Raw genomic sequence first — 7,631 nt, 5'->3', positions numbered from 1 at the left:
TTCTAGGAGGCACACACTCCAAGGCTTTGCCTTCTCTCTTTGAGAAAGGGATTAGTTTATTACTAATCCTCTGAGGCGCTCTTACTTGGGAATGCCCACGGGGCCGCCCAGGCATATTTTGCTGTTGAGATTGCCTCTCCACGGGGCGCTCACTTTTCAATCCCACTGAATAAGTGACGTGAATCCCAATAATCCTATTTAAAGTGTACAGTTATATATTAGTCATTTTGAGGGGGTTTTAGTATTTCCCATACACGATTTGAACATATCCATTATCGACCGTGTTGAACCTTGCACGTTCAGCTAAAGCTACACTTACCTATTAACCTGTATTAAACACTTATTTTCTTTAGCTTAAATACATTTCACTGAGTCATACTTTTACTGAATCGTTCGCGCGTGCTCGAACTACGGGCTGAATACTGAATTATAGTGTCTCTAAAATAAATACTACTGATCGCGTAAGGCAGTTTGAATGTCACAATTTTTAAAAGCCTTGACGAATCCTTCGCAACAACAAAATATAAAATCAGCAGTTCCTAAAGACATTTCCTCATGGACTCATCTTTTAATACGAAAGACTTGGTGTAAGCCCTGGCCTCACCATCTTATTTCGGTTATTACATGTTTTTACTTGAGATTAAAATGTTTTACTTTGGATATTTAAGGTGTCCAAGACACTTAAACACCGACACATCAGAACGAGGCTTTTTGGACACTGACAACTAGCAACGCCATGTTTAATCGCAACTCAATTTTTTCTTTAGCCAAAGTTAAATAATGTCTTCTCACACATAACAGCATTGCACGTTTTAGTAGACATGTCTGTTGTGCAAATACTGATGTCTAAACATGAATAATTGCCTTTTTCATTTACAATAAAACCTTTATATTCGTTACTTCGATAAATACTAACATTATCTTTTCTATTTTAATTATTCTGTTTTCAACATACGAATATGCATTAATCTTATTGCAACAAAAATTATGTTCTCTTTTCAGCACAGTACATACATTTTATATAGACTTTGAGATTTGTTTTTCCTTCTTGCTGACATTTGCGTATTTGTTTAAGTATTCCCTTATACTACAGTCAATAAACCATTTCTTGTTTTACATTGGCTATAAGAATAAGCATTGTTTAATGCAGCAGTTATGTCATAAAGATCTGTATTATTTTGCGCTAACATGTTTTAACTAGCAAGACAAGGATCCGGATTTTCAAGAATTATAAGAAACAGTTCCATCAACCGATTGCCTGGATTGATATTCTTTGAGGGTTTAATGTTGAAGCCCCTAAGTCTATAACCTAGCATCTTGATGGGAACAATAATTGGATTGAATACATGGAATATACTGCCAAAAATGCTGATAATAAAGGGGAATTTTTTCTCATGGACTAGAAAATTCCTAAGATCTGCAAGTATCTTATATTTCTATAAATCCAGCATTCACCCTGGCCTGGATTAGTGTTGTTACATCCGGGCTAATCTCTCACTTTTGGATAGTATGCAAAAGATGTTTCTAACTTAATATAGTATGCCCTGTCTACTAAGTTCCAACCACTGTCCCATCCCTTCAGTGTTATATCCCTATGCTCGTTTTTCAAATACTTCTGCACATTAAGCTCTTACGAAATAACTGCAGGTGTAATGTCTTAAAGTAAATACGCTCGAATAAGCAACTAGCAACAACATCTATTTTACTGTAACTTTCCCTTAATACTGAAAAAGCATACGTAAATAGATATATTCCTCGGACAGCTTGATTTTTTAATACTCTCCCTGGTATCTGTTTTCGAAACTGTATTAACAACTAGTGAAGCTGCTCGTGAAGTACATTCTTCATAATTATCACAACAACGATCGTCTTTCTTATTAAGGCCCAAATTGCTTTCCAAATACCCTTTGTGGCAGCTGTTTGGCTAAAATCTATTGTGCTCTGATCATAGTTTTATGAACTGCTTCCAAGTTTTCATCGCATTCCTTTAACTGATGCGCACGATCTTCAGTATATCCACGGAGCATTGATCTACTGCTAAAAAAATCCAAAGTTTTAATTCGGTATTAATCATAATGATGAAAGCCGCTCTTTTTTATTCTACTCGTTCATGATATCCAGCTCAGATCTCTATTGAAAGTACAAAGGATAGCTATCCTTGGGACTTCATCGCTATTAAATAGTTCAAATCGTTCTAAAAATTGAATATAACTAATGTTAAATTTGTCCCGCATACTCTGTGCTGCGCTAAATTTGCGTTTATCGCATACCCCTACGATTACTTTTTCAACATTGGGATATGAACTCTCAGATGACCAAGACATAAAATGAGAGAAAAGAAAGTATTAAAAGAAAAAATTGTTAAAGCCAACTTTCATTCATATAATGTTTAATATATATATATATATATATATATATATATATATATATATATATATATATATATATATATATATATATATATATATATATATATATATATATATATATATGTATATTAGGTTAGTGCAAAAATAATGTCGTTGTTTTTCACATGAATTAAATTCGTTTACTAGCGTCTCTATTCTTGGATATCTGAGAAAATATAAAGGAAGATCGCCCAAATTTTTGGACGCGAACAAATAAATTAATATTATTTAGTTTTTTTTTTTATTATTTTACTTATAAAAATTAAAAAAAAAATATATATATATATATATATATAAATATATATATATATATATATATATATAACAGTAACCTGCGGACACGTGTTTCGCGATACTACCGCACGTCAGCGTAGCTTGAATGTTCTAGGATTCAAACCCCAGACAATATATACTATGCTCAAGTGCGTTATCGATACGCTATTAACTCAATTCGATTATTATTAAAAACTCACCCACCCCCAAAAAATCGACAGAAGTTTAAAAGCGATAAAAATAACTGGTAAATTCATCTAGGATCTCGTTGCGTACCTGATAACGTTAGCGCATATGGATTGAGGTTCAAATTCTAGAATAGTCAAACTACGTCGACGAGCGGTAGTACCGAAACGCGTGTTCGTAGATTATTGTTTATATATATATATATATATATATATATATATATATATATATATATATATATATATAATGATTTTGTCTGTTTGTGTGAGTTCGTTCCTGATAAATTACTACGAAACGATGTGGTTTATTTCTTTGAAATTTTAGACTAACGTACTTAATGTTTCTTGGAGTATTCTTACGGAGCTTTTGTTTAACTATTATTATTATTATTATTATTATTATTATTTAAATATATATACAAATATATACATATACATATATATATATATAACACAGTAATCTACGAGCACCTGTTTCACAGTACTAATCCTCGTATGTTGACTGTTCTAGGATTCGAATCTTAGACAATATGTACTATATTCGAGTGCGTTAATCATTACGCTTGTTACCGAACTCGATTATTGTTTAAAAATCAACAAATAAATCGACAGAAGTATAAAAGCGACAAAAATAACATGTAAATTCATCTAATGTCTTGTTGCGTAAGGGTTATGCACTAGTGCTCGACGGTCGTACATCGAAACAATATATAAATGCGGAAGTACCTCAGGGGTCTATCCTGGAACCTTTATTATTCCTGATATTCATAAATGACGTTCTTTGATAAAATTATTTCTGAGATGAGTATATTTGCTGATGACACCACTCTCGATAACAGGCACGAGGGAAAAACAAATGAACACATATCAAAGGAAATGACAGAAAAACTTGAGGAAGACCTCCAATCTGTAGTGGAATTGGGACAAAAATGATGGTCACATTTAATGCTGTCAAGACTTGTTTCCTTCAATAATTACAAGAAACCTTCTCTACCACCAGTAGCAATGCCCAAGAATACATTACCTGAAAATACTTCCTTTAAAATCCTCGGCTAACGTTCAAAGGGAGCATGAACTGGAATAGATACATTGAAAGCATTGCTAAGGCTGCTGCGAATAAAGTTGGCTGTCTCTACCGTGCTAGAAAGCTACTAACGACTGAAAGTTTCCTGTACCTCTATAAGGCCACCATTCGCCCATGTATGGAGTACTGTTTTCACATTTGGGCTGGTGCATCTGCTACTTGTCTCTCACTTATCGACAGGGTTCAAAAGAGATTCGCCAACCTGATAGACCCTGAACTGTCACATAGGCTTCAGCATCCTCCCCATCAACGAAATGTTGCATTTCTCTGCCTGTTCCACAAGTACTTTAATGGTGAATGCTCTGACGAACTACAAGCACTTGTACCCCCTCGACGTACATACCCCTGACAAACCCGACAAGAAGCTAAATCCCACCCTTTCACAGTAGAGATCCCTCGGTTTAAGAAAGCCTTCTACTCCAATAGTTTATTCCCCAGGACTGCTAGACTTTGGAACTCCCTTCCGACATTCTGCTTTCCCAACTGTACTGATATATGCAGAATTTCAAGTGTAATGTAAACAGAAATCTTGCTACTTATCTCCCTTCGTAATATCCCTGCAGCTTATACTCCCGATAGTGGCATTGTGTCTAGTTTGGGGTGAAAAAATTAAATAAAAAAAAATCTAGAATAGCCAAACTACGAGCAGTAGTACCGAAACACGTGTTTGGATATTGCTGTTATATTCTTCTTCTTCTTCTTCTTCTTCTTCTTCTTCTTCTTCTTATTATTATTATTATTATTATTATTATTATTATAATAATAACTTAATCTGTCTGTGTAAGTTCGTTTCTGATAGACTACGAAACAGTGTGTCCTATTTCTTTGAAATTTTAGACGAATGTACTTAATGTGTTTCGGAGTGTTCTTACGTAGGTTTTGTATCGATAATAAAAAAAATCCAAATAAAGACAAACAAAACTGTTTTTTATATCGCCAAATATCACAAGTGCATTTGAAAAGTTTTATGACCGTATAAGCAGAATATCTAATCCTCCAAAATCGACCGTTAGTTCTTTCATAAAACAGAGGTGCATTCCAAATGAATGTTTGTGTTAGGAGCACAATTGAACCATAATACTTGAGTTTCATATTTGAAATTTTATATCTAGCTATTTTTTAAGAAGTAATTATTTAAAATCAACAATATATACATACAAATATATATATATATATATATATATATAGTAATCTGTATGTAGATATATGTATATATGTATATATATATGTTTATCAATATGTATATGTATATATATATATATGTGTATACACATATATGTTTATATATATGTATATATATATATCTATATGTGTGTGTGTGTATATATATACATATGTATCTGTAACTCACTGCTGATGCAATTCTTTATTTATATAAAAGCCAAGTACGTCCAAGGATGAAATACTGTTGCCACATCTGGGCAGAAGCTGCTAAAATACTCTATCCTGCCTTGACAAAGTACAAAATAGGTTTCGTGGCTTAGTGGGGGATGGCCATTTCTCTTCTCTGCAACCTCTCTCCCACAGGAGAGACGTTGCGAGCCTGTCTTTATTTATCGTTACTGCCATGGCAGGTGCTCGTCTGAGCTCCAATACCGGGTACGCCCTCGCTGATCTTTCACGAAAAACACACGTATAGCTGTAACCATTGTCTAAAGTTTTCCCCACTCTTTATCTGTCCCAAAACCAACACGTAGATTCCATGAACAAAGCTTCTTTCTCAGAAGTACACGTCTGTAGAACTGTGTTCCGTCTGCCTGTTTCCCACCTGACTACAACTTGGATATCTTCAAGTCCAACATAAACAAATTCCTTATGAACCGCCCCCTTAAGTAAGACACTTTATCAAATATCAACATTAACGTACTGTACATGCAATGACCCTCATCCCCGAGTGGCTTCCGGGCCTTGATAAGTGGTGACCACCTTGTAAAATAAAACTCTACTATTACATGAAACGAACTTTGTGTGTGTATGTGTGTGTATGTGTGTGTGTGTGCGTGTGTGTGTGTGCATCAGAGTTCATTCCCTTTTGTCTGAACAAAAATTTTTATTCAAATTCTACTGAAAGGTACTAGATGGGTTTACTATCCCGCCTAAAACACGACTAAGCAAATTAAAGTTCGGTAATCAATATATTATTATATATTCTTAACGAAAAATATTTGTAAAAATAATGTAAATAAATAAAAATAACTACAAAATAAATGAAATAAATAAAAAGTGATAAAGGAGTGGTAAGTGACAAGAAATACAATCTTAGAGAATCATGAAAATATGATAGAAAAGATATATTCCCCTATCTGTAAGCACTTTGTAGAAATTTATAAGATATTATAAACAAATATCTCATATATAATTGATTTGCACGCATTAAACAATCATAACATACAAATTAAATCATAATCTAACTGAAATCAAAAATTGTATAAATTAGAAACATGAAGTCATAATTTATAAGAGGTTTCTATGAATTTGGCAAGTGTGACGTTCTTTTTCTGAGGGTTTTTAGCTTTTCATTTTAGGGGGTTAATTTGGGAAGATATCCCCTCCGCCTCAAGTGGCAAGGAGAAAATGCCAGAAGATTCGCTCTCACCGATATTTTTACTATGTCTCCCTCTGTCAAGTAGGTTATTCAGATGGGGTATGGATTTATCTGACTTTCTCAACTAAAAATATGGGTTATAGGCTTGTGGGTTTTAGAAGATGAATGGCTTGCTAGATGAGTAGATCAATAGTCGAAGGGCCCTAAATGCCGTGAGATGGTGAACCAAAGAGATTTCTGAGGGACCCCTTGTGCGATGCCCATCCTGCAGAAATAAAGTCATATATGATTTTCAGAATGAAATGAACAATCTTACAAAAGGATTAACTTTTTATTATTATTATTATTATTATTATTATTATTATTATTATTATTATTATTTATTTATTTATTTATTTTTTATTTTTATATATACAACAAACAAAAAAACAACAACAAAAAACAAAGAACAACAACGACCGGAAATGGTGAAACAAAAGTTGAAAGTTCACATAGGCAACATTATCAAAAAGTTATTTTTCTATTTCAGTTGGTGGGTATAATAAATGAACAAACAAGAGAAGCAATAAGTAATCCCCGTTAAAAAAGCAAAAAAAAGAAAAAAAAGTCGAGTTCTCTCTCTTCGTCTTTTCCTTTTTATTCTTCAAACAAAGGGGAGCTACCCTCTTTGTCTTTTAGCGCGAGGAGTATGATTTGTTCACAATGTTATTCATATACGTTTTTTTTCACATATATGAACGGATGACAATGAGATTCTTTTATTTGTGACAACGTTTCGTCGACAAACTATCAGACAGTTTATATATTTTTAGACATGTGTATCCAACAGGCGATATTATAATTTTCGGATCATGAGGGAGCATCTATTCACAAAGTTTTTTATTTTATTTTCGAATTCAGCCCATCGACACCTTTTTCTTTTTTTTATCGATAAACAGACCAGGCTGCGGTAATCCTCGGAGGTTTAACCAGTTTTTGCTCTTTCAGCATATCTCCGCGTATGCGTATATTTCTCTGTCTCTTTCTTCGTATATAAGTGGTCGTCGACTTTGTGTCCTTTGTTTCTTCCGTTTATATATAGTCGTCGGTTTATTATTTTTTGTATTTTCGTTGTGATATATAAAGAGCTATATTTG

This window comes from Euprymna scolopes, chromosome 5, assembly GCF_053919585.1.
Source record: "Euprymna scolopes isolate OS-2025 chromosome 5, ASM5391958v1, whole genome shotgun sequence".
Classification (NCBI taxonomy): Eukaryota; Metazoa; Mollusca; class Cephalopoda; order Sepiida; family Sepiolidae; genus Euprymna; species Euprymna scolopes.
The sequence above is the reverse complement of the archived record's forward strand: the minus strand, read 5'-3'. Positions refer to the sequence as shown.